General features: G+C 46.1%; 1 protein-coding gene across 2 annotated transcripts in view; it reads right to left on the minus strand.

The window, feature by feature from the left end:
- Positions 1-27,945, minus strand: part of LOC147731726 (cAMP-dependent protein kinase inhibitor alpha-like) — a 390,144-nt gene that overhangs the window by 69,649 nt on the left and 292,550 nt on the right. The window contains exon 1 of one of the 2 annotated variants that reach the window (XM_086958796.1): positions 5,677-5,810. The exons of the other annotated variant lie outside the window; for it this stretch is intronic. The gene's annotated coding sequence lies outside the window, so the exon portion shown is untranslated. Of the gene's footprint in view, positions 1-5,676; positions 5,811-27,945 lie in introns of those variants that run through there. 2 annotated transcript variants of the gene reach the window in all.

Raw genomic sequence — 27,945 nt, forward strand, 5'->3', positions numbered from 1 at the left:
ACACAGCACCTGAGCAACATGTTTTGTATGCTGTCCTATCCCTTGAGAACTTGCTCAATTTCTTCATATTGAAACAATAAAAATAAAAATAAAAATAAAAAGGAGGCTTTCCATGCAGTCAATTCAAGAATTTATTATCCAGGATGCAGCAACTCTTGGGTATTGCAGGCAAACAAATTGCAAATGAAAGACAAATATAACATTTTGAAAACGACACGTATCAGCCAACTATTCTGCATACAAGCCCCAAGAATTCCCAGCCTACATCACGTTTTTGCAGCTTTTCTGCTGGTGCGTGTATCTCGTAAGGTTCGCGAGATGTCTGCACTACACAGTAAGACTCTCTGTGGAACCACGTGTTTCGTTTGATGTGACCCACAGGTAGTAAGAGGGGGTCCACTGTTAGGCCTGGCTGCATTAGTAAGTAACCTGTTGTAAATATTATTGAGAGGAACTCAGTTGCAATATCTTTTTTTTGATTCACGTTTTCTTTATGAAAATTCTTTTTTCTCAAAAGTACAAAAATAGCGAATAACTACCATATATCAGTCCAAAAACAGAGAGGCATGTTGCCATACAAAAAATATGCAACAGGGATAAGAAAAATATAGAGAATGACATTTTTAAAAAAATGGAGAAAAGAAAGAAGAGAAAAAAAAGAAAAGTGGACACCAAAGAGCAAAAAATAAGATTCAATAACATCATCACTGTTTCAAAACATTGACAAAAAGTGAATAATACAATAAAAGACAAAAATGTATATTCAGACAAAAGAATAAAGAAACAAAGTAATATATACATTCAAGACTAAAATCCCTAGTAAAAGCACATGAATATCAAAATGAAATTACCTAATCAAAATCAGCATAGACTTGCAAGTTCATGATTGTAAGAAGCCCACATTTAACACAGACTTCAGGTCTTTTGTGGGTTTGCTGCTGTGCATCTCAGTTTGTCTCTGAGATAGACTGTATATGTCTCTAAGGTGGACCGGCCTCAATCCTTGGGGCAAGGTCAGATGTCCGAGTGTAGTGGCTGTTACCAAAGCTTTTCTCTCATGCATCATCTAGCAACATCTCATCTTCTTCCTCTACAGAATCATCAAAATCAAGAAGCACAGCACAACCTGTGAGCATAAGTCTACTCGACGTCAGCACCAATGCTCCCCCAAAATAATGAGGAGATGTCTCCAATAGATAGTCAGAAAACTATGCAATCAGGAAATTCTAGCTCACTTTTCTACGAACGAGGAGAAGGAAATACTCTTCTGCGGCAGCTCGGGTACAAGACATCTCAGGGAGCCCGCTCAATCTCAAGATTTGAACCAGCCCAGAATGTTACACTCTCGTCTGGGAAAATCAGGTAGAGTACACCCCAAAGGGCACTGTCTAGGTCTCCATACCGCCTCAGCCAGGGCCGGCTTTAGCGCTGTTGGCACACGGTGTGACAATCAGTTTTTGCCCCCACCATGACTACCTCCTCGGATTCCCTCATGACCACCCAGCAAAAGTGTCCCTTATCTCTCCATAGACCCCCTCTCACATACATTTCATTTGTTTTAAAGGCTGGCTTTACTAATATGAATGTATATGGCCATACCAGACATTAGACTTTTCCCCGGGTGGATAAAGGGTTGGAAGGCTGGTTTTGTTACTGGGGGCTGGTTTTGCAGCAATGCTGCAATATTGACTCCCCCAGTGACATAATCAGTGGGACTGCCCAGCGTAATGACTCAATTCTCACTCTCACTAAACAGTTCCTTGTATATAACCAGCTGTTTTCAGGGAACAATAAAAGTGTCAACATTTATTTCTCTGGTGGTCTACCTTCCTTCTGGAGAGAAAATTGAGTTTTGTCAATTGGTAGTTTTGGCAGATCTAATGTAGTACGCAGGGTTAACATACCTGCTGCAAAGAATGTGTACCATACAGATCACAGAACTGTATTTAATGTGCATAGCTCAGTGGGTTACTGCTTTTGTCACAAAGATCAATTAGCTACTTGCAATTCATAACTTACAATTGTAATACATTCAGCACAGTGAGCTATGAACTGCCATCAATGAGCTGCATGCAAACTGCATGGTACAGGTTCAAAAGCTATGGTTTTTCCCCGAGCCTTTCATTACCCTAGCGTTGCTAAAATGGGTTTGAATGTGTAAAAATAAATTCTAATCAGTAAATCCAACCACTATGTTATGTTTTGAATCCTAGGTTTGTGCTTCTCCAGACCAAGCACTCTCAAAAAATACCTACCAGTATGGATGGCATATTAATTCTACACCTTGTATTCTTTTTTATCTAATGTAACATTTTCTAAACACTGATTTGCACATGTATGGTTCATTGTCTCTGTTAGTGTGTGATGTAAAGTGCTCTGACTCCCTATAGTCATACAAGAGGCTCTATAAAACAAATTAAATACACGTGAGAGGTGCTATGAAGGATGAGGGGCACTGTTGGAAGGTGATAGTGTGGGAATCACTGAAAGGGCCCAACAAGATTGTTGTGTCCTGGTGCACTGTAAGGTCATTATTTACTATGCTCTCAAAGTTAATACTATTGAATGTACAATGAACATGTTTTGCAGAATGCACCATTTTTAAGTCCTACAAACCTAGCGCTGGAGCGCATAGGCGTTCCTCGCTCTGCGAGGCTTATTGTCATTGAGTAGATTTCAGAAGGGGACTTCAAGCCCCGCCCATCATTCCCATTGGCTGGCGTCCTCATTTATGTTAAACGCTTGCCTCGGATTGAAAGTGAGGCTTTTTTGTTCCCTCCCTGACTCCTTTTGGTACGGCCCATCCTGACTAGATCTTTCGCTTGCAGTGTTATACTGTCTCCTTCAATTACTGTGTAAGCACGTTTTTTAATTCGCGCAATGGCGACAGCTTGTTTTGTATTTATAGCGTGCTATGCACGCTTTCCCTTTTACAATGCAGCCACACGCAGCACCCGATCATTGGAGTGGTGTGGCTCACTTGTTAGAGGCGGCAGACCCGAGAGCAGAAGTCGGCCCAGGACCAGAGTTCAATTTCCGGCGCGGCAGGGTCGTGGACCAGGGTCCGCGGACTCGACAATTCTCGCCTCGGTGCCTACTCTAACCTGGGGTCCCACTGTGCAACTCTGGGCATTAGCTTGCCTAATCTCCATAACGGCCCCATCAACGCTGGGGATGCCTGGCTCCACCTTGGGGATTCCCAGTAGGGACCCTCCCACAGGGAAAGCCAGGACGGATTCCCCAGCGGTATACAGCGCCGGGACGCCCCTTTGCTGGGGCAGCTGTGCGCTTTACAAGTATACGACATTTAACATTTAACATTAGCAGTGCGGCATGCCGCAGGATTTATTTTTAATTATTGTTGACAGTGGGCCTTCGCCTCACTAGGCGCCCCCCAGTGGTTGCCACCGCCCTTTCCCTGAGGGTCGAGGGACCCCTTGCACTGCATGGGCTGCAGGGGCCTGCTTTACATCCTTCTGCATCTGAACTCTGCAGTATTTTCCTGGCGCTGAGACATAAGACGGCCATCACTGCTTTCTACCTCAGAGCTCGCCATGTCACCTTGTGATACCAAGGCATATCTTCGGGACACCCGCCCTGTGGTTGTCGGGTCCAGGAACAACCAGCCGGGTGCCCGTCTGTAGATATCCACAGACCACAGTGGCACCCAAACCTAGGCCTGTCTTCCCCTGATTCTTTGACGTGCTCACTCTGCCAGCTCCGAGGGTTAGCGCGCTTGCTGCAGAGGTTCACGCTAGTATGAACAGGGTAGCTTCTGAGTTTTTTTACTTCTAGATCAGATAAAACAAGTGTCATTGAGTTCAGTAATTGTAACATCTGGTATTTACACGCTACAAAGCAGCCACAATCTTTGTTTGCAAGCACTGTATAACAAGCATTTGCAATGCAATAGGTCTCGCATTTACCAGAGTTTGAGCTATTGGGATTGCAAATGACAATGCCTTTTATTTAAATTTTGTTTTTTAAAACAATCATGAAAGGCATTGTTGTAATTGTTTTCCAAAATTTCTTGGAGACAGAACCCCCCTTCCAAGCCTTGTACAGGGGCTGGTCTGACATAATTTACCAGGGCGGCTGTGGGTTCCCAGTTCGGCCCTGGACTCAGAGATGGCAGAGTCCAGGTGCAGGGGTTGGAAGCCTGTTATATCCCAGAGGCTTCATATTAGAAGGCTTGCCAGCTAGCCCTTGGAGTCACTCTGTGTTCTGGGCTCAAAGTGATGCAATACCAGTCTTTCTCGCCCAGGCAAGAGGGCACCAGATCAGCACAGCTAAGCAGGGGTCCACCAGAGTGCAGTCCAGCAGAGTGGCAGTCCTTCAGCAGCCCAGCAGCCCCTCTTCCTGGCAGAGTAGCCATATGGCCAGAAGTGTACTGATGTGGTGGTGTCTGATGCCCAGTACTTATACCCAGTGGTAGCTTTGAAGGGGGAGACTTCAAAGATATACCTTTGAAGTGTGCAGATGTCCTCCCTTACTGTCCTGGCTCCAGACTCACCACAGGGGGAACGCAGCCCTTTGTGTGTGTTCACACGAGACAGACTATTTAGGTTTAAGTGAGGCTGTGTCCAGCTCCTTCCTCCCATCCAGCCAGAGATGGCCCATTGAGGCACACCTAAGCTTCCATTGTGTGTGACTGTCTAGGAGGAATACACAAAGACCAACTGCCAATTACTCCCAGTCATGTGATCAGAGACAAGCTACAGGCACCAAATGGCTAAAGTAAGAAAATGTCAACTTTCTAAAAGTGGCATTTTTAGAATAGTAATTTAAAATTTGACTTCCCTATAAGTTTGGATTTTAAATTGTGGTTCCAGAGACACCAGACTAGAAGGGTTTATCTCTTCCAAATTTCACGTATTAAATGTAATAAGGTAATCCCAATGTTATTATATGAGAGAGATAGGCCTTGCAGTACTGAAAAACGATTTTTAGAGTTATTCACTACCAGGACATTTAAAACATTTAGGTACAGATCCTGCCTTATAAATACATTGTAAAGTGTCCTCTGGGTTTTCATGGACCGATCTTAGGAGTGACTTGTATGCCTAAAAAAGGGAACGTTTGGGTCTGGTAAAATGGTTTATTTTGCCAGTCCAACATAGCAGTGTAAACAACACACACAGGCTCTGCAATGGCAGGGTTGAGACATGGCTAATGAGCTACTGAAGTGGGTGGTGCAACCAGTGGTGCAAGCCCACTATTAGTATTTAATTTACAGGCCCTCTGTACTTGTATTACCACTTTACTAGGGACTTATAAGTAAATTTAATATGTCAATTGGTGATGAACCAATATTAACATGCTTAGGGGAGAGATCTTTTGGAGTGGGGCAAAGACTGAATTAGCCATGTTACAACCCGGTATGGAAAATGACAGATGAGCCAAAAAGTGCCATGAGACGCACCTAAAGTAATTACCAGTATTTCAGACTAATTCAAGCAGCGACATTAATCACATTTATTTTTGCTCTCTAAATGATCATCTGGTAAAACTAACCCTTGATCCACAAACAATATACTACAAGTTCCAGCATGGATTGTGTCTGAGGTCCATTAAACCTAAACAATTATATCTTAGCAACAGTGGTACTCACATTTGTCAAACAGTAAATGACCTCCCATCTCCCAAACTGGGAGTCTGTTAGGCTCACGCACTTACCCTGCACTGAGATGAGTTGGATACAAGTATGGTGGCTTTGGTCAAGATGCGGTTGATGAATCACAAGGGATGTTGTGCTGATGCTCATCCCAGGTGGATCCTTGTCCACAGCTAGATTTGGAGATGCCTGCAGCACTCTGCAGGTGTGTGAGAACTGAGCTGTGGGTCTGCTGTGAATTATTAACTGCGCCTGGGAGTGAGTCATCGCTGGATGTGTCACAGGCTAATGCAAATTTCCGAAGAGAGAAATGAGGTCGAGCCAAGGGCGGGAGCGAGCGCTCTGAAAAGCATGCTGGGGAGACCTTCTGCTTCCTATGTATCCTGTGAATCCTCGTTGAAGAATAAGGGATGCCAGAGGTGGACTAACCTCATGGTAAATTATGAGATTTTCTGAATTTCCAGTCTCTCTTAAAGATCAGGTTCTAGTCTTAACTATATTGCATTGTATTATGGTATTTGTATAGCATTGACTACCCGTTTCTAGGGTGCTAAAGTGCTTGCCTCACAGTGAGGTTGTGTGGTTGAAAGGATGTTGTCTTTGCTGTGAGTTTAGGTGGGAAGTGTTTGCATATCATGTGTGATATTCACAGAGTTGTGGTTATCATGTCATGGAGCCCAGTGCTTACCTGAATGATGGATGTGGACTTTTGACACATAGATGTTTATTTTTTAGATGTGTAATGTTGGCAGCTCTGATTAGCCCTTTATAAAGCTAGTAGTTTAGATTTTAAGTTCTCAATCTGATTTTCTGCGCTGTCTTTTGCAGGTGTTTGTCAACTCTGGGATCTTAAGGGTCCTTGACAAGTAACAGAGCTGTCAATAAAGAATGAGGGGAAATCAGAGAAGTTCATTACAGTCCTCCTTTATATGATTCGTCTTTCTACTGCCTTGCCTGATGGGATTTGGACCCTTGCTGCTGGTGTAGCGCACTTGCGCTGTGAAGCCTCGTGTGCTTACAGCTTGAAAAACGCTGCTCCTCGCCGGACCCGCTCCGCGGGTCCCGCTTCGTGGACCTTGACTTTTGGGTGCAGGAGACAGAAAGGATTGCTGTGGGCGTAAGTGTTGCAGGGCTGCGAGTGTGTTGGCAACTGGACTCCGGTTCCCAGGAGTCCCTGCTGTTGCTGACCTGCCCGAGTCACCTGGGCAGCTCTCCCTGTTTGGACACGCCCCCTTTTACCCCTCCTCCCATAAATTGCGTTTGTCATCCCCGCTGCGCGGGAGCGTCCCGGGAGAAGCCCGGGACAAGGGCGGGACCGTCTAAGGCCGTCATAGGCCGGAGTAGGCTGGGCTGGGCGTACCCTCTTGCGTTAGATACCTGAGTTCTGGTCTTATCACCTGATATAGCTCTCCATACACTACCATCTCACTTAAGTAGAAATGCCTTCTCCGGCAAGGGAGGGTACCCCCATGAAGCAGGGAGGGGTTAAAAACAGGACCCTAGATAACTACTTTCCCCGGGCCGTGGGAGATGGGGATAAGGAGAGCACCTTAATCCGGCTCAGGGCAAAGCGGAGATGCTCTATAGATAACCTGAAACACAGGCCCCTTGGTGAACATTCTACCTCACTCAGTGAAGAGCCGACCTCTATAGACGATGTCCCCCTCCTGCTGAGGGATTGCACCAACACCCCATTAGTCCCACCTATGAGTTCAACCCCAGCCATCAGCCCAAGTCCAAGCAGGGTGACCATTGACTTAATTTCTCAACCCCCCAGCCTCCAAAGCTAGGAAAGCCAAACCCAAGCCAGCCGCTGCACAAGGAGCACATGGGCCCCCCCCAAACAAACGTAGGAGGAAGTCGAGGGGTGCTCAGGGTAAAAACAAATCAAAAATTCCTCCCTCTGAGTTTGGGAGGACATCAAAACTCCCCCCACCGACTGAGAAATCAGTGGATGAAGTACACCCCAAACCCACTGTACAGGCTGCCATTGCTCCCGCTCTGATAAAAGACACAGGAAATAATATGTCCCCCTCTCTGTTGTCCCGCTAGGTAACCTGGAATTTCTGCTCAGGTCGTTACTACTACCAATCAGCGAGAGCATCAAAAAGGTTGATATCAGACTTACTATCCTGGAGGCTACATTAAGCAGCATGAAAACCCTGTCTGGCCTCCAGGGAAGATCTCCGGAGTTCATTTCCACTCCTACGGTTCCCCAGCAGCCCCCAAATAGTGCAGTGAGCTCAGCCCCCCCACAGGCTGCGAATGCCGAGGCCCCTCCACAACCCCCAAGGACTAACTCTGTACCAACCAAGTCACTTAATTCCAATAGGTCCGCTCCCCCCGTAGACCCTGCCCCTCTAGCACAACCTGCAGACAGTGCTGCTCCAACACCTTTAATGAAGCCTCCCCCCAGGCCACGTAGGCCTAATCTACTTCCAGAGGCAAATGATTATACGGTAGTCATGGCGGGAGTCCCCCCACTTGAAGCGGGGGAAGCTGAGGACTTTTGCTCCTTAAAAAGCAGGGTAATCAAGTGGCTAAACGTGAACAGACCCCTCCCGTGTATCTAAACAATGAAATCATAATGGTTAGAAGGGTGCCCTGGGTGGGGAGAACACAGAAATCCATAATAGGGGATTGTATATTGGTGAGCTTCAGGGATGCTGGAACTGTCTCTCACATATGTCAAGGAAAGAATAGATCACGGGAATCAACTATTCAAACCCTTCATGTGTCTTTCTTCTTTCCCCCTATCCCTGCCCCTGTACACCCGTCTCAAACCTATGATAACTGGACGAGGGTTGGTCGGAGGGGAAGACATTATGAATTTAACCCCAGGCCACTATTTAGCCGCCCAGAGCCACCCTTTCACACTTTCAACTGGTTCGATTGCTTGAACGGCCTTGAGGGGGTTGATTGACAAACGGATACTGTCCCTTTAGGAGATGGGAAAAAAGGGGCCTTAGCAGAGGAGTCGGAGCAGCAAAGTCCTTTGGCACAGCAAACTTCATCTAGCTGGGTCGGGAAGTCCGTGTTAGATGGGTCCAGGGTTATAGATATTGAAAGTATAGGAGGGAGACGTGGGCTGGACATACAAGGGTTAGAGATTGAGATACAAATGGGGCCTCAAGGGGGAACAGAGCAGAGTTGTGAGGAACTGAGAATGATTTCTTGGAACATAGCAGGTTTGGCAGCCAAATTTAACAACAAAGAGTGGCTTGATTATATCAGAAAATTCCATGTAATCAGCCTGCAGGAGACATGGGCCCCAGAGAACAATTTTCACTTGCAGGGGTATAAGTGTTTCTTTGTACCCGCGCAAAAATCTAGATCAGGGAGAGCCATGGGAGGACTATCCATTTACATAGATTTAGACCTCCCGGGCAGTTGGTCTTCCCCAGATTGGAATTCCCAAGGGATTCAAGCAGTTCGGTTCACCGGGAAGGGGCTAAGATTCACTGTTTTTAATATCTATAACAATGAGATCGCTGGAGACCACACCTCACTTGTAGCTGAATTGGATTATAGGCTGGGTCTGGAAATAACAGTCCAAAAAAAGGGGCAGTCATATGCGCTGCTGGTCATGGGAGACTTTAATTGCCACCTTTGTCCGGCATTGGTCCCAACAAATACAGACTGGTCCCAATGCCCCATGGAGAAGGGGCTGCATTTCTCCCATACGTCGACAGGGTCAGCTTTCAGTATGCTCCGGCTCAAGTATGACCTTGAGCATACTATTAATATGATAGGCACACAGAAGGATGGTACACTCCCACCCACATTCAAGGGCAGAGGATGCTCATCCGTTATAGACTACATCCTGGTCTCAAGATCCCTGCTAAATAAGATAATTAGTGTAGGGATAGAATGGAGCAGTTTCAGCGACCATAACTCACTTGTTTTGGAGCTGATGTATAGGGTGGGTTCAAAAAGTAGAGACCATCGCACAATCACGGAGAGGGTAACAGATCAAGGCAGGAGATTAAAGTGGTCCAAAATAGATGGGGAAAAGTTTTATAAGGCCCTGGTGGATGCTGGTAAATCTGCCATTAATGACTGTTTAGACACAGAAGTCCATGGACCAAGGCTACTGGAAGCATTCAGTCAGATTGCCAATCTGATTGATGGTTTATTAACAACTAGTGCGCCCACAAGGAACCATGGCAACCCTCAATGGTTCGATAAAGATTGTTCAAAAGCATTGAGGGAGCTTAAAAGCAGCCTTAAATTTAAACCAAGGGACCCCCAAAAAATCAAGGCGTGCAGGGAGAATTATAAGAAAGAGACCAAGAGGAGGAAACTCGCTCTGCAGGGAGAAGCGTGGGCAGACCTAAGAGAAGCAGGGGAAAGAAAAGATTTAGCGGGTTTTTGGAGAATCATCAACAAACCCACTTTCCAGGAAAACGACACCCCGGAGATAGGGTCTAACATCCTTCCAGAACAGTGGGTCACTCACTATAGGGGTCTGTATAATCATGAGCCCGGTACTCCCGTAGAGCCACCTGAAATCCCAACTCAGGCTTCAACTGTTGTATTCACTATCAAGGAGATCACTGCTGGGATAGAGGGTCTGACCAAAAACAAAGCCCCTGGCCCTGACGGAATCCCCCCGACCTGTTTCTGAGCAGCATAGAACTCTGGGCCCCCTTAATGACCAGGGTCATAAACACTGCCATCACCTGTGGTCTGCCACCGTCCTGGTCCAAAGCTATAATTGTGCCGATTTTTAGGAAGGGCAATAGGGACGACCCCAAGTGCTATCGTCCTATCTCCCTGATTGATGTATCGGCTAAACTCCTAGGTAGGGCGATCCTCAACAGACTGTCCGAGTGGACCGAAGAAAATAACATCTTCTCGGACACTCAATACGGATTTAGGACAGGGAGATCCACCAGTGATCAATGCCTGAACCTTTACATGCTGACTGCCAAATACACCATGGCCAGTGATGAATCGATCTACATGGGATTCATGGACTTGGCAGCGGCATTTGATCACGTCAACAGGGAGAAACTGTGGGACATGATGTCTCGTATGGGGATAGAGAGTGGCCTAATCAACATACTTAGGGAACTGCATAGTGACACCACGGCTAGGGTTCGATTTAACAGGGAGGGGGGGCTGACCGACTCTTTTCCCTGCATGAGTGGAGTCCGGCAAGGCTGCATTCTCGCCCCTTTTTTGTTCTCCCTTTATATTAACAATCTGGAGCAGTATCTGTTAGGTTTAAAGGCAGATTGCCCAAGGGTGGGGTCGCGTCATATTCCTGTTCTGCTTTACGCAGATGAAGCGGTCCTGATTGGACGCACACCCAGGAGCTTACAAATCTTGATTGACGGATTTGTTAAGTTCATGGGTGCCCTAGATCTCTCTGTTAACCTGGGCAAATCCTATGTGCTCCTGGCTGGTAAAAACACTCCTTCTAAATTCACTTACACAATAGGAAGTCACATAGTAGAAGAGGTTAAAACGTTTCCTTATTTAGGTGTAACTTTTGATGGCCCCTTACAGTTTAACTCCCTGGTGGAGGAGTGTTGCAGTAAAATGATCGCTTCTAATGGGGCAATAGCAAGCTACGGCAGGAGGTTAGGTAGATGGAGCCCGGAACAGGTGATGAACCTGTATAGCTCCATATCATGCTCTAAAGTAATTTATGGGGCAGAAGTATGGGGCTTTGTTAACACCACAAGAATCCAACGGGAGGAAAACAAATACCTAAAATCCATCCTGAGGGTACCCCCAAGTACTGCTGGCTTCATAGTACACAGGGAATTAGGGAGGCCACACCTAGATGATTTGGTAAAACTCAGGCCAATTGTGGCCTGGTTAAAAATCTGGGTTAATCCTGATGCGTCTCTAAGCAGAGAAATTTTATCGGATTGTTTAGGGAGGGACAAATGTATGCGAATTCCCTGGCTCAATTATGTAAAGAACACCATAGAGGAATTAGGCTTTGGGAATCTCTTCACTAACCCTGCAACAATTGTAGCCCAGCACAAGATGCAAGTAAAGAAAATCTTCCTAGAGCTGAAATGTCAACGTAGAGCTGAGGCTGAAGGGCTTAAAAAGACAGTGAGGGCCCACAACCTGGTGAAGAGCGTTGAGGGAATGGAGCCATATTTGTACCTTATGCACAATGCACAGGACAGATTCTTAATGTGCTGTTTTAGGCTGAACCTACTCCCATTTATGTTGGCTTCACCAGCAGGGTTTGCAACATCAATTGAACAGAAGGGATCCTGCGGCTGCGACAATAGGTCTCCGCAGGATTCCCTTCACTTTGTTTTACTCTGCCCTTTTTTTTCAATGCCCAGGCGCAGATTTCTTGTAAAAATTTTAAAACAAGCTAAACTGGAACATGCCAGGGAGGCATTAGTCTTTTTACAAAAAGCATCGGACCCTTTAACACTGTGTTGTATAATGAATTTTATCAAAGTAGCGGTCCGTTTAAGGCTAACTAGGGGAGATGAATGATGTGTTCCTGATTTTACTTTTTTTTTTAAAGTGTTGTATTTTTTCTTCGCTTGTGTCCCATGTTAACATTAATATTTTTGTATCAGGATCTTGAAAATGTTTAATGACTTTTTATTCATGTAACTATGTATGTGCTTTTATGGTGATTTTTAATCATCGAATAAAGATTCCTTGACTTGACTTGATTATCATTATGAGATAGAAACTGAAGTGATTTGCCAAAATGGACCGCATTTTGGTCATCCATTTTACGATTATAGGATGTCACTGCTCAGAGTATTTGACTATTTGGGACATGCAGTGTAGAGTATGTTAGAGTCCTCCAGTCAACACCAATTTGTGGCAGATCTATTTGTTTCGGCAGACCTGTCTGGTTGGCATTGAGTGGTTATTTAAAAAGGCTTTATAACGAATATCTGTGCCATTCAGTTGCCAGCAAGGTTCAACAGGTCCTTTCATATAATATATCTATAGTCCAATTACGATGAGGGATCTGGTAATGAAAGTATATACAAAATAATATGGTGACACCGATTATATAACACTGATACTGGGAGGGCAGCCATAAGGATTAGAGTAACTATCCTCCATTTTGTGCTTAGAGGTAGAAGGTACTGTACAGAAAGAAAGGAGTGTAATATATCCTTCCTAGACATTCAACATGAAAAAACGCAGATGGGCACTCTGGCATTCTTTTAAACATCTCTGGGTGCACAAGTATATGTAAAATGTCTTCAAAGAAAGTAAAAAGGGATGCAATGGTATTCATACAGCAAACACTAAATGAAAACAGTAGACTAAGGTATTGTGTGCACGCACTTATAGCAAGCTGTGGTATGCGCAACAACACACATAGAGAAAGAAATTGAATATGTAGGTGTGTAGTAGGTTGACCACATTTTCGCTTTCTATAAGCATATGCATCCTTAGGTGCTGGGGTGCCAGTTGCTATGATGGATAGAAAAATAATTCTAAGAACATGGTATTGAATAAGCAATGAAACCTTTGGTGGAATAACTAATTGTTCTCAGTAGGTTATTCCATGGATTTGAGGGAATTGCTGGAAAGCTTTGAGGATAGTTTAACCCTATGGTGCAAGAGAAGCAGGAAATGTAAACAATGATGGGGAGTATAGCCTGCAGTATGACAAGAGGAACTCTATACCCCATTTCAAGTCTTTTATCTATTCAGTTTGTTGCGATATCTATATATAGTATATGTAATATATATATATATTATATAAAATATATAAATTTGCCACTGGTAGTTATAGTTAAGTCAGCTTTTCCATTGTTTTTGGTGTTGCTGATAACTTTGGCGGAGTCTGGAGAATTTCCACGAAACTTTCCTCAAAAAATATATATTTAGATGCAGTTATCATGGGAACATTGCGATCTATGGCCAATTCAATTAACTAATTATACCAGAATGCTTTGCTTATGATGAACTCATTTGAGGATAATCACGTGTTATCAATACTCAACTGCTGGTTTTAGTTTTTGCAGATAGTACCCGTGATCAAGGTAATTCCACGGAAACGCATTGGGGGAGCACACAGTGTGTTCTGCACTTGCACTAATAAATTGATGGAAGCCTTGTTTGGAGTGCGTTCTTCCTCCGAGAGTGGGAGTATGGAGATTGTGAACAATGTTGGCGGCTTGCCCAAAGCCGAATAGGAACTACACCACTCCATGAGACCAGCCACCTAACCGCCTGTGCAGATTGTGGACGGCGGTCGCTTTAGCAGATTTACGCACTTATGGGGGCCCTTTTAGCTCTTGGGAAGGCTGGAATTATGGGCAAACTGGCAAATTTTATTATGGAACCATTGCGATCTATGGAAGATTTAATGATCTAATTATACCAAAATGCTTTGCTTATGATGAACTCATTTGAAGATAATCGTGTTATAAATACTCACCTGCTGGTTTTATTTTTGCAGACAGTACCCGTGATCAAGGTGATTCCACTGAAACGCGTTAGGGAGGCACTCACAGTTCCGTGCACTTGCACTAATAAATTATTGGAAGCCTTGTCTGGAGTGCGTTCTTTCTCCTAGAGTAGGAGTATGGAGATTGTGAAATATATATATATATATATGCTTGAAGGACCGTTCCCGAGAGAAAAACGAACAGCAGACCCAGGAGTGCAGGTGAAGTTTTTTTATTTCAAGTGAAAACAGCAACAACAGCCAGCATGACGCGTTTCAGCCTCAACGGAGGCCTTGATTACATGACGCCTGGAGAACAGGAAGGCTGGTTTTTAAAATGCAAGTGCTAAAAACCTGGTATTTTGATTGGTGGCAATAGTATTGAATGGATACGGAAAAAATACTACCATAGTGGCTCACAAGGTGGTATGTTACAAACTTGTACACATTGTCGGCACCAATGAAGATTTGGTAATAATTTAAATAATTTAAATAAATTAATTAATAAATACCAGCATAAATGCAGAAAGTTATAAATATTTCAAAAATATATATGTAAATACAATTACCAACATCATAGGAAAATACATAACAATGATTTAAATAAAATTGTTTGGATTCCATGATAAAACACCTGCTAAAACAATACATAAACCGACAATTGAATAAAATCCTTATCAGTTATATGTTCTTCAATGTAATAGCAGTAGGGTGCCATGAGCTGTTCTCTACATAGTGTAAAGTGCAATAAAAATACTTAAGTTCCTACCTTGCCGAAAATGCCAAACTTTTGCCTCCATTCAGTGTTTAAACGTATGACAGGATATAATGTGCTCAGTGCCAGTGAATATAGAAAAAAAAGAACAGATAAGAAAATGTCCCTTATATGGCCTTTTTCTTATTATAGGTCAGAGAGTGGTCTAACTCCAAAATGCCATTTTCCATTGTATGGCAAAAAGCGTTGAAACATTTTGCTCAATAGGCCAGTCGTGCTTTTTGAAAATATATTTTCCCAGGGAGTGGGCGCCTTTTGAGAGTGGACGCAGTGTATGGAGGAGGGGGGTTGGGAGCGGTGGGGGGCTCCAACATCAAGCAAACAAACGAGGATTAAACCATACTGCAGGTACCTAAAAGCCATAACACGACCTCTGATATCTCCTGGTACATTGCCAGGCACAAAGTACCACCGTCACAACTTAATTGAGCTGCCACGTGGTCGTATACCCTGTGCGAAACTTCGCCCGACCCAACGTAAAGCACCAGAATACAACAGGATGGGATGAACTATTCACTCCAGACAGAGGATGATCTAAGAGCTTGAAATGGAGGCCTGGGTACTGACATCAGATGCCAAGACTGGAAGGTTGTCACCAGTGCTTAATTTGTAACATAATGAGTACCGCTGGCAAAGCTTTGTCCGGAAGACCGCGAACGGCATTGCTAAAAGTCATAGCGCCCAAAACCAATGCTGCGTAGTCCTCGTTTCACCTTGGGCCTCTTTAATCCACTGCCAGACACTCCCTCTCTCTTCATCTCGCTCCTGCAGGTCCCAGTTTCCCCACTTTGTGACTTTTTTTCCGTCTTTCTCTTCCTTTTCCCTTTTTTTCCGGGTTTGCCTCTCTTTTTCCCTCTCTTGCTCTCGGGAAATGACGGATGAGGAAGAGTAAGTGCCCCGTAAATTAAGCACAGTTTGCCGCCCTTTTTCCAGAAACCTTCACTGGTGCAGAGGCTGACTGAACTACCCAGTAAACTCGAGATTCCACAGTAGCATCTTGTCTTGTCTATATGACAAGAATTACCTGAAGCACGCGGTCTATGCGCGTGCCGGGTGTTTTACAAGACATCTGAGAACAGCATACTTATTCATGCGCTATTCAAACAAGTCTAGCTTCAGTGCAGTCAGAGCAGTTTACCTCGTGAGATAACCTCATTGATATCACGTGATCCTGGCGTTGCTAGATACAGCAGCAGGATGATGTCATCATCCCTCTACCGCCTTCTCGGCAAGGTAAGGTCATTCTCAGGAAGTGGCGCCATCTGCATTGCCTCATATCCCCACACCGAGGAGTCACCTGCCCACGCAGTGTCAAACACCTGTTGCAACGACATGTTCAGACTTGAGTTTGGTTGCGCGGCTCTTTTTGTCTTCGCTCCACACTCGTTATTTACTGTTGCACATTATGGTTCTCATGTACTAGCATTAAAAGGACGCTTTAGAGTCCTTTGATGAATCGCCATCAACCTTAAAACACAGTGAGCACATTCAGCTATGTTTTGTTATGCCCATTTTTTACAGATCTATCCAAGGGTCAGTGGTGGCTCATCTTTGAAAGTGGTGGGCAAAATACTGGCCTCCAACTCAAGCTAGTGCACCAACCTTTTACTATGAGTATTTGGGGGAGGGGAAACTTATCTTAGGACAAGCAAAGAACTGTAGACAAATATTTGTCGAGGTTAAAAGGTCAGGTAACAGTTGCACCTTCAAGTCACACCTCAGCATCCAGGTCGGTTAAGGAATTCCCTCCACGCATCCGTGCTGCTTCCCGAGAATAGCACCACAATTATCCAGGCACTTTAATAGCATTACAATGTTATGTGTGTCCCTAAACCTTCAAGTAGTTCCGCCAGCTGAATAAATAAACATAATGATGACAGCTGTGTGGAGGGCACGCACTATTTTTATGGAAGCAAGCAACGTTTGCCCTATCAAAACATGTACTCATGCCTCCCAACATATGGGTGGAGCCAACGCCCTCTCTAGTGATCCTCACATGATTGCCTGTCAACAGCTGCACTGTCAACCCAGACCATAATAATGGGGTAAAATAGTGCACTTTAAAGCACCATTTTCAGATACATTTGCTCAACAGCCAGGAAAGGCTCAAATTAAACATACAAGTAGTGTCATTGTGTTCCCAACCAATGAAGTATAATAGTCCCTAGCGGCTTACCTGATTAAATTAAAAAAATATGTTGTGGTTGCCCCTTACATGCCAATGAGTACCTCCATTATGCCGGGGGCATTTAGTCATTGGAACCCCGTATTTGAAATGCGTGCTCTTATGCCAAGAATTACACACAATAAGCCTGAGACAGAATTTTGCCATTGATGCCACCCATATACTGGGTAACATATAGGTCATATAGGTCCGCCAGAATGTCAGGGAAAGAATTTTGTCATGATTCCCTAAGTCCTGTATGCAATCATACAACAAAGGGCTCAGCAACTGTGGTACTCTCGTTGCACATCCCCCCATGCACAGTGTAGTCCCCTATGCTTGAATATTGGTACTCACACAATATTAGACATCTGTAGCCACAATGTCAATAAGAAGGGTACCATACCAACCATTGCAACCTCTGCTAGAACCAAGACATGACATAATTGTATAACGAGGACTCCGAGACAAACGTGTCTTATTCAAATGGCAGGCCCAATTTGTTTATACCTCCAACACAGTTAAAGACCTGTAATCTACTAAGGGAGGCTCCAAATTGTAGTATTGCGTCTTCATCGGTTATTGTTTGGCTGCCTCCATGTTTGTCTCAGATACCTCATTATACAATTGTGTCACGTCTTGTTTAATTAGTCGCAAGAAAGTTCAGTGTTGGACAAAACACGTGTCATCGCATTCATCTGTATTCTATATGGCTGAATCATATGTATTCTATATGATGGCATGAGAACTCACCACTTCTTCTGAGTTTTGGACTACTTGCTTGAAGAAGAGAAAACAAGCACTATTATGTTAAATGCTGGCAAAAATACATTAACAAACCACAACATTACTTGTTTCTATACGGGCAAGAGTGCTTCCAATATTTATAGGTTTTTTCTCTTTCTAATACCAAGAATTACAACCAGTATACCACCACCAGCATTTTGCCATGGGTGCTCCTTAGGACAAGAATGAACTCAACATGCCACCACCAGCATTTTTCCACCAATGTTCTTATGCCATCACCCCTAATGCTCCAGCGTCAGCATTTTTCCGTATGTACACGGCTGCAGAGATTTACCTCAAATATGCCATTGCCTTAATTTTTGCACAGGTGGTTCCTATTTCAAGAATTAAGTCTAATATGCCCGGGCCAGAATTTTGCAGTGGGTGACCCGTATGTCAAGAATAACCTCTGTGTCAACCCTAGTACTTAGCCCTCGATGTCCCTTTTGCCAGGACTTACATCCAGTATGCCACAAGCAGCATTTTTGCATGGGCACCCCATGTGCCAAGAATTTCCTCCAACATGCCAGCGCCAACATTTTAACATGGGTACCCAATATGCCAATAATTACTAATAATATTAAAGGGTCAGCAGCAGACTTGCAGGTGTAACACACTGGTGCATAGTACACACTATCTCTTCTCAGTAGGTACTTACATTCACTCACTCACACTCATTAATTCATTCTAACCCACTGTCACTTACACAGGTATGTACATACTCTTACTCTCACTCAGTCTCACGTATTCTCACACACAGATTGACTCAGTCCAACATTGTCCCTAACGTCCGGATTACGTGCTCTGCTTCACTTTTATTCACACACTCTCACTTATGCTCACTTACATTCACCTCCTCATACACACTGTCTTTAACTCCCCCACAAACTTGTGCTCACTCTTACCCTCATTCACTCCCATTCTCACAGTCCCTCTCATTCAGTTGCACTTATTCCCACTAACTCATTCTCACTCAGATTTGCTCACTGATAATCTCACTTCCCTCTCACACACACACATACACACACTCTCTCTCTCTCTCGTAAACACAAATTAAACACATTTAACAGACTTTGGGGCATATTACCAAGGGCCTTATCGCCGCTTTAGCAGGATTTTTTTCCGCTAAAGCGGCGATAATTTTAACACCCTATTACCTAGCTGTCGCTAACACCAGTTAGGGACAGCTAATAGGCGATAGCGGGCATTTAGGGGCCCACTATGCATGTCAGCGATAATTATCGCTAATGACATGCAAAGTGGGCGTGCCAAGATGTTAGCGACTGGAAACAGTCGCTAACATCGCTATCACCTATTACCAACTTTTGGAAATAATCGCACCAAGCGCAAATATCTCCAAAAGCTAACGCCTGCCCAGAGCAGTTCTTAGCCATGTTATCCAATGGAAGGTGGATAACATGGCTAAGAGCATTGTCACCATAATGCATGAATATCGCTGATTTTACAGCGATATTCATGCATTTCCCACGATTTTTACCGCTTTTGAGATAAACCTTGATAATATCAAGGTATCTCAGCGGTAAAAATCGTCGGAGCGCGGCGAGATTTTAATTCCCGCTAACCAAGCTTAGCGATAATTATTGCTATAGCTTGGTAATATGCCCCTTTGTCTTTTTCCTGGCTACATCTCCTCAGCTGCTGGTGGATGGGCCTCACCTCTGGCACTGAAGCAGGAAAATGGCTCACTGATTATTGTGTAGGAATCAGTTTTCATCTTCTTGCTCTTTCACGTCAGCTACTTCCATCTTGCAAATGGATCAGGTGGCTCTGACCTCACGCTACCCCGTGATGAGATGGGTAAGGGTTAGATAACAAGAAGATGGATGGCTACCTCTGGAACTGCGCGGCATAAGCCTCAAGTGCCTGAGGCTATCTGTATGGGTGATACTGCAACACATCACTAAAAGGAGAGGCACTGTGGCTTGTTAGGCTCCTGAGGCCAGGGCTGGGACTTCACCCGTCATGAGCAATCTGTCTGTTTACTGGAGCAGGTGCCTCTGTGTCCTTGAAGCAGCAGTCAGACAGATAAACTGCCTGCCTCAGATTGGTGCTTGGCCATTGTAGCAAATAGCGCTGGCCTGCATTACTTTTATTATACCACTATTAAATAACGTGCACTCATGACATCATCGATGACACCACTGGTGACATCACACATCAATATTGCTATAATAAAATATTTGCAGAAAATATTTTTTTTGGGGGGGGGGGAGTCATGCCCATAAGGGCAATCCACTACTCTCACGGGGGAAAGGCCAAATGGGGTGAAGTTAAAGAGGGGAGGCTAGAGGGGGACACAAATAACTAGTATCTAACTTTTTAGCTAAAACCAGAATGTTTTCTCTTTGTAAGAATAAACATTTCTGAACATAATCACACCAGACATGGCATGACAGTAACCCTTTACTCAAAACGGGGATTCTGTGGTTTGGGGTGAATTTGTTGTGAGATATTTCCACTACAGAAATGTTGCAGACAGCTTTGAAGAAGTAATCAATCGAATATTATGACCGTTAGTTCCTCGACTGGAATTTCATCGCAAAATCCACCACTCTCACCTATCGACCAGTGGGAGTTCTGAGGATCTGCATGAGGGTTTGTGAACTGAAGCAAGAAAACTTTATAACTTTGTAAAAAAAAAAAATATTTTGTCAGCTTGTGGAGTGATGCTGCTTCGTATTTCAGACAAGTTTCAGAAGTGTGGAGTGGCACTCACGTGTCAGATAGACAAAATGAGTCCTGAAGGGAAAGGACGGCAACTCACAAGCAACAATGTTGTTAAACTGTTATTACCTCCTCGTCCTGTCTCCCCGTCTCATTCCTGATGAAGTGAGCAGCTAGTCTACTCTACAGAACCCCTACCTAGCTGAGCTGTTGGCACTTCCCCCTAGGATGACGTCACCATCACGTGACTACAAAGGGGGAAGTGCCGGAAGAATCATCCTGAAAATACCAAAGACAACAGACCGAAACACATACAATCACCCACATACACCCCAAACGAGGGAGGGAGGGAAGGGCTCAGGAATGGGACGGGGAGACCAGGACTCGGAGTAATGGTTATTACCGGTGAGTAACCGGGCATTATTGCCCACTTAGCAGCCGTTTACCATGGATAACAGAGCTTAGCCACTCATGAAGGTGGGCGCAGGGCCTTGGCACAAGCCAGACCCCTCTGTCAACTCTCATCTATGCAGGGTTATATCGATAAGCATCAACAATTGATCAAACATGTTAGAGGTAAATTATTGCTTCGTTTCCTCAGAACACATTAGTGTATGTTTAAAGAAACACACAAAAGGAAGTTCAAGTGAGGTTATCGTTAAGAAACAAAACCTAAAACACTGAAATATACAAACAGTAACTACCCTCAGCCATAAAACCATAACTAATCCAAATACCCATGTCTTCAAGCATGATATCACAGATGACATCACACATGACATAATTTTTTTTAAATTGAAATACATTTTTTATGTCCTCATTCGCCTCAGACCACACTGAACAAACGAGCCGTCCGTACCAAAGCCAGATGATGGAAGAGACGTAGGCTGCTGACTTGGTACACAGGGGTACATACAGGTACCATGACAGGCTCGGATGACACTAACCCCCGAATTAAGGGGGGAGGGGTCACTCTTTCAATCAGCCCAGGTGAGCCTGGCCAATATTATCGTTGGCCTATTGGAGGAACTGGAAATGCCCAGCATAGTCAGAAGAGTACCAAGGAGGCAAAATCATTGGACTCACAGATCATTTTAGAGATGCTTAAATGAATAATTAACTCCCTAACAGTCACACGTACTAAGCTCCAGACTATTTCAGCAAGAAGTCCAAAAATGCTTACTTTTTCTTGCCCAATCAATCAAAGCATTTGTAAAGCGCACTACATACCTGTGAGGGTCTCAAGGCGCTGGGGGGGGAGGGGGGGGGAGCTGCCACTGTTCGAAGAGCCAGATCTTGAGAAGTTTTCTGAAGGTCAGAAGGCCTTCAGTCTGCCGTAGGTGGATGAGGAGGGTGTTTCATATCTTGGCGGCGAGGTGGGAGAATGATCTGCCGTCGGCGGTCACTCTTCGGATGCGGGGGACGGTGGCGAGGGTGAGGTCTGCGGAGCGGAGCTGGTGGGTGGGGGTGTAGAGACTGAGTCGGCTGTTGAGGTATGCTGGTCCGGTGTTGTGGAGTGCCTTGTGTGCGTGGGTGAGGAGTTTGAAGGTTATCCTCTTGTTGACAGGGAGCCAGTGTAGGTCTCTCAGGAGGCGTGTGATGTGGCTGCGGCGAGGGATGTCGAGGATCAGGTGTGCGGAGGCGTTCTGGATGCGTTGGAGCCGTCTCAGGAGTTTGGCCGAGGCTCCTGCACAGAGGGCGTTCCCGTAGTCCAGTCTACTGCTGACGAGGGCCTGGGTGACTGTCCTTCTTGTTTCGGTGGGGATCCACTTGAAGATCCTACGGAGCATGAGGAGGGTGTTGAAGCAGGAGGAGGAGGCTGCGTTGACCTGCTTCGTCATGGAGAGGGTAGAGTAGTGGATGACCTCTAGGTTGCGTGCGTGGTCGGTGGGTGTTGGGGGTGACCCTAGTGCAGTCAGCCACAAGGAGTCATCCCAGGCCGTGGGGTTGGATCCGAGGATGAGGACCTCCGTCTTGTCCGAGTTCAGCTTCAGTCGGCTGTTCCTCATCCAGTCAGCGACGGCCTTCATTCCTTCGTGGAGGTTGGTTTTGGTGGTGTGGGGGTCCTTGGTGAGGGAGAGGATCAGCTAGGTGTCGACGGCGTAGGAGATGAGGTTGAGGTCGTGCCGTCGTGTGACATGGGCGAGCGGTGCCATGTAGACGCTGCACAGCGTTGGGCTGAGGGATGAGCCTTGGGGTACCCCGCAGATGATCTCTGTGGCTTAGGAGCGGAAGGGCGGGAGGCGAACGCTCTGTGTTCTGCCGGAGAGGAAGGAGGATGTCCAGTCATGGCTTTCTCTTGGATTCCGGCGTCGTAGAGGCGTGTTCGTAGTGTGCGGTGGCAGACCGCGTCGAAGGCGGCGGACAGGTCCAGGCAGATGAGGGCGGCGGTTTCTCCGTTGACTAGCAGGGTCCTGATGTCATCGGTGGCGGCGATGAGGGCAGTTTTGGTGCTGTGGTTGCTGCGGAACCCGGACTGGGATGGGTCCAAGATGCTGTTCTCCTCGAGGAAGCAGGTCAGTCATTTGTTGATGGCCTTTTCGTTGACCTCCACTGGGAAAGGGAGCAGGGAGATGGGCCGAAGTTCTTGAGGTCCTTGGGGTCCGCCTTGGGTTTCTTGAGTAAGGCGTTGATCTCTGCGTGCTTCCAGCTCTCCAGGAAGATCACTGTCTTGAAGGAGATGTTGATGGTTTTCCGGAGATGGGGTGCAATGGTGCTGCTGGCTTTGTTGTAGATGTGGTGTGGGCAAGGGTCTGTCGGGGATCCGGAGTGGACGGTGTTCATGATCTTGATGGGGTTGTCGTCATTGATGTTGGTCCAGGAGAGTAGGCGGTTGGTGTGGGTGGTGGTCATGGGAGCGGGGGTCTCGGTGGTTGCCGGAATGGTCACGGCGCCGATGCTGTCGTGGATGTCTGCGATCTTGCAATGGAAGAAGGTGGCCAGCGAGTCGCACAGGTCTTGTCAAGGTGGGATGTCGTTGGTGTTGGAGCTAGGGTTGGAGAGTTCCTTCATAATGCTGAAGAGCTCTTTGCTGTTGTGTGCGTTGTTGTTTAGGCCGGTTTTAAAGGAGGTTCTTTTGGCAGATCTGATGAGGTTCTGGTGTCTGCGGGTGGTGTTCCTATGGGCTGTGTAGCTTTCCGGTGTTCGTTCGCAAGTCCGGTTTTATTTTTGTTTTCGGGCAGTTTCGCTTGGTGGCCTGGAGGTCTTGGGTGAACCAGCTTGCTTTCTTGCTGGTGTGGGTGTTGTAGGGCTTCTTGAGCGGGGGTGAGGGTGTTGGTGCAGTCATTGAGCCACTGTCTGAGGTTGAGAGCGGCATTGTCGGGGTCGGTTGGGTCTGCGGGTGTGTTCCGTTCGAGGGCGGTTGAAAGCTGGTCTTCGGTGACTTTGCTCCAGCGGCGGCGCGGCATCTGTTGGGGGCGGTGGTGCATGGTGGTTTTCCGGAAGGTGAAGTGGATGCAGTGATGGTCGGTCCAGTGGAGTTCGGTGGTGCGGTTGAAAGAGACATGGGATCTTGCTGAGAAGATGGGGTCAAGCGTGTGGCCGGTGGAGTGGGGTGTTGTGACAAGTTGTCTGAGTCCGAGGTTGGCGAGGTTGTCGATCAGGGTGGAGGGGTTGGGGTCGTTGTTGTTCTCGAGGTGGAAGTTCAGGTCCCCGAGGAGGATGTAGTCCATGGAGGCAAGGGCGTGTGTGCTGACGAAGTCGGTGATGGAGTCGCTGAACTGTGGTCGGGGTCTGGGGGGTCTGTAGACGAGGGTTCCTCTGAGGGTGGTGTTGGGGTCAGTGTGAATCTGGAAGTGCAGGTGTTCAGCAGTGCTGAGGGTGTCGTCGGTGTTCGTCTAGATCTTGAGAGTGTTCCTGTGGATGATGGCAATTCCTCCTCCTACTCTGTTGGAGCGGTCCTTGCGGGTGATCTCCAGCCAGGTCTCCATCAGGAAGGCGACGTCTGGGGCGTTGTAGTTGAGTAGGTCCCAGAGTTCAATGGCTTGTTTGCGGGCGGAGCAGGTGTTGAGTAGGATGCATCTGAGGTAGTTGGGTTCTTTGGTAAGTGGTTTGGCGGGCCGGATGCCGGTGAAGTTGCAGTCCCGGCAGGAGAAAGGGCCATGGGCGCATTTCGGGGCGGCTAGGCAGCAGGTGCGTGATCGTCCGGCGTTGAGTGCGTGGAGGGTGCTGGGGTCGTAGCAGATGCGGGTGTCGTGGCTCTTGTGTGGGCCAGGGGTCCTGGCGCTGGGCGTGGTCCAGGCGTGGACGGGCGCAGACTGGCCTGCCTTAGTGCCTGCTGGTGCGTGATCGTCCGGCAATGAGTGCATTGAGGGTGCTGGGGTCGTAGAGGATGCCGGTGTCGTAGCTCTTGCGGGGGCCAGGGGTCCTGGCGCTGGGCACGGTCCAGGCACGGATGGGCGCGGACTGGCACAGAAGGGCCTGCCTTAGGCGCACCTTTGGCACGGCGCGGCCTCGCAGCAGCCGCCATATAAGGGGAGGTGGGAGGGAGGAGCAGCTGGGAGGCGGGAGTGGGGAGGCTAATGGACAACAAGGGGAGCTGGGCTGCAGGGGACGCAGCGGCGGGAATTGGAAGAAGCGGCGACGGGGAAACAGAAGGTAAAGGGGGAAACAGTGGGGGACAAAAAAATGCTACAATCACAGAGCAACAAAACCGGGCACAGTACAGTGACAGAGTGGCCCAGGGATCTACACCGGTCCATCTTGATGTCTGAAACAACAAAGCTAACCAGTCAGAGTGCAGGGGGTGTAGGATCTACCCATCTTCTACATATTTGCCTCCTAGCTATCAGTATAGCATAAAATAGGAAAGATCTAGCAGAGCCTGTAATATCATTAGATAAGCCAAAAATTATCAAGGCTAAATTTATTTGGATTGGGAGACCTAAAATATCCGCCACAGAATTTCCTACTCTTTCCCAAAAATCTGCAAAAGCCGGGCAGTCCTTAAACATATGTACATCTGAGGCTCTCGCCAAACTGAATTTTCAAGCTGACTGGAGGCCCCCTCGATATTTTAGTCAGCCTCGACGGAGATAAGTAGGCCCTCTGTACGGTGAACAGGTGGTTCCTCTTAAGACAGGCTGGTTGTGCAATGGCAAATAGGATTTTAAACGAGGTTTGCCAAAGATATTTCCAATGTCCATTTGGTAGAAGATACCCCCACAACCAGTTTATGTTTGGTGTATTTTTCATTGTAGTGAAAACTCCTCTCTTATGGTAAAGTCAGATTTAAATTACAATTTTGAAAATAACACTTTTAGTAAGTCGTCATTTTCCTACCTATTCATTTAGTGCCTGCAGCCTGTCTCTGAGTCACATGACTGGGTGTAGCTGACAGTTGGGTTTATGTATTCCTGCTAGACAGCCACACATATTAGAAAGCTTAGGTGTGCCTGGATGGGACATCACTGACAGGATGGGAGGGTAGACTTGAATAGGCTGTGACGTGCCTCCACACAAAGTGCTGCATACACCCTGTAGTTAATATGGAGACAGGAGATTCAGGAAACCTGTGGTCCTTAGACACCAACACTTCACTACACATCTGGACCTGTGGTGACTCGGCTTGGAAGACTGACTGCTCTGCTGCTGAAGGGATTGCAACTGTGCTAGACTACTGCCCTGCTGGAGTGCTGCCCTCCGGCCTGAACCTGAGGGATTGTATCTGAGTGACTCCAAGGGCTAGTCTGCTGACTTCCTGATCAGAGCCACAGAACCATAACAGGCTCTCAATCACCTGAACCGGAACCCTGATCCAGCTGGAGTAAGCCCCTGACCCCCAAGTGGTGCCCCTTAGGTCCTGGACTCTTATGCAGCCTCAGTGGAGCTGAATTGAAGTTTCTGGGCTCTTCGCATCTATGAATGGGCTTGATGGCACCAAAACCGTGGCTCTTGCACTGCCCACCAAAGCAAAGTTCCGCCAACGCGACCCTTCGCTCTGCAGCATCAACCGCTTGAGAGTATCATCATCCCAGATCTCTAGCCCAACTGTTCTTAACAGCAGGATCTTAATGTTACAGTGACGACTGCCCATGACGCCAGGCCTGCTCTTTGTGCTACATCAACAACCAACAAAAATGTTTCCCTGCTCCTCGTGGCCCCCTCCACCATGAGAGTGAGAAGGTACGTTTTCAGTGGAACTAACCTGATCCCTGTAGCCAACTCGCACTCCATCTCGGCCTGAGCTTGTGACTTTCTCCTGATCTTGCATGACCTGCGATTGGAGCTTTGTGCTTTTATTTGTGCAATTTTCACATATATCTCTAAAATTGCATATCTCTGGTATACTGATTTTTTTTATTGTTTCGGTCTTAATTAATTTATTACATTTTGCTCTATTTTTCTAAACTGGTTTGGGATATTTTGGGTTGTCTTTTCACTTTATTACTGGTTGAAGTGATGCATAAATACTTTACACATTGCCACTAAGATAAGTCTGACTGCTCTGTTCCAAGGTCCCAGAGGGCTTAGCACAGGTTAATTTGGTGTGTGCTTGTGACTTCACTCTGACAATGATTGTGGTTGTTTCTTGAGTAAGATGTATCCCCCCCCCCCCCACCAGTCACCCAATTTTTCACAGTATCGAACTTGTTATTTTACAGTTCTTTTCCCTATCCAGTTAACATTAGCTAATTAGTGTCAACATCATTCATCACTGTTAACAATGTTTTTTTGTTTTTAATTCCATGTTAGCGCACTATGATATCATTACAAACTATAGAGATTTGGTACATGGCACTACAAGTCTCAAAAGAGATTACCTATCCATTTAAGTTGCCTTTTACGTTTCCTGCTAAGTTTGAGTGTTTCCCGAGGGCAGGAACAAAAGGTTATTGTTTTAGCAGAGCTGCTCCAGCCATATCTTGGGTAATTATTGAACAATACACGTAATAAAATGCTAGAACAGGGAAATAGCGACTTAGCTCTGTGTTAGATGTTGTTATCCAAGTGTGCCTTTCTCCTGCTGCAGAACACGATGTGCAGGTAAATCAGACCTCATTCAATCTTTTGTACGCTAATGACCTGGATTCCAGTCATCCCATTTTGGTACATGGGTTATTGTTGTATCATTTTAGTGTTCACAGAGGTAAATGGTCAGTCAGAGGTAACACCCATTACAACTCACTATGGCTCATCATTGTGGCTGCAGTTGCCAAGGACCAGCAGAGTCCTGTTTATTCACCATACCTGCCCAACACTTTACATCTTTTTGTACAGGCTGTCACATACACGAGGATGTGCCTTCAGTTGAGGATGAAAAGGATGCAAATTCATTCATATAGTTTCAGGGGACCAACAGTGTATAGGGATGTCAGACTAGCAGAGCCATGATCAGGCCAGAGATGAATGAGATGTAGCTTAAAATGTATTTCGTAGCTTCCAATTGTAGATCTAATCTCTAAAAGGAAATACATTGAGGCATATTTACAAGCCCCTATCGCCACAGGAACATCACTTTTATCGACGTTCCTGTGGCAATAGGGTCTTTGCCTTATTTATCAGGCGGCGTTAAG

The sequence above is a fragment of the Lissotriton vulgaris genome, chromosome 2_1 (assembly GCF_964263255.1).
Source record: "Lissotriton vulgaris chromosome 2_1, aLisVul1.2, whole genome shotgun sequence".
NCBI classification, from domain to species: Eukaryota; Metazoa; Chordata; class Amphibia; order Caudata; family Salamandridae; genus Lissotriton; species Lissotriton vulgaris.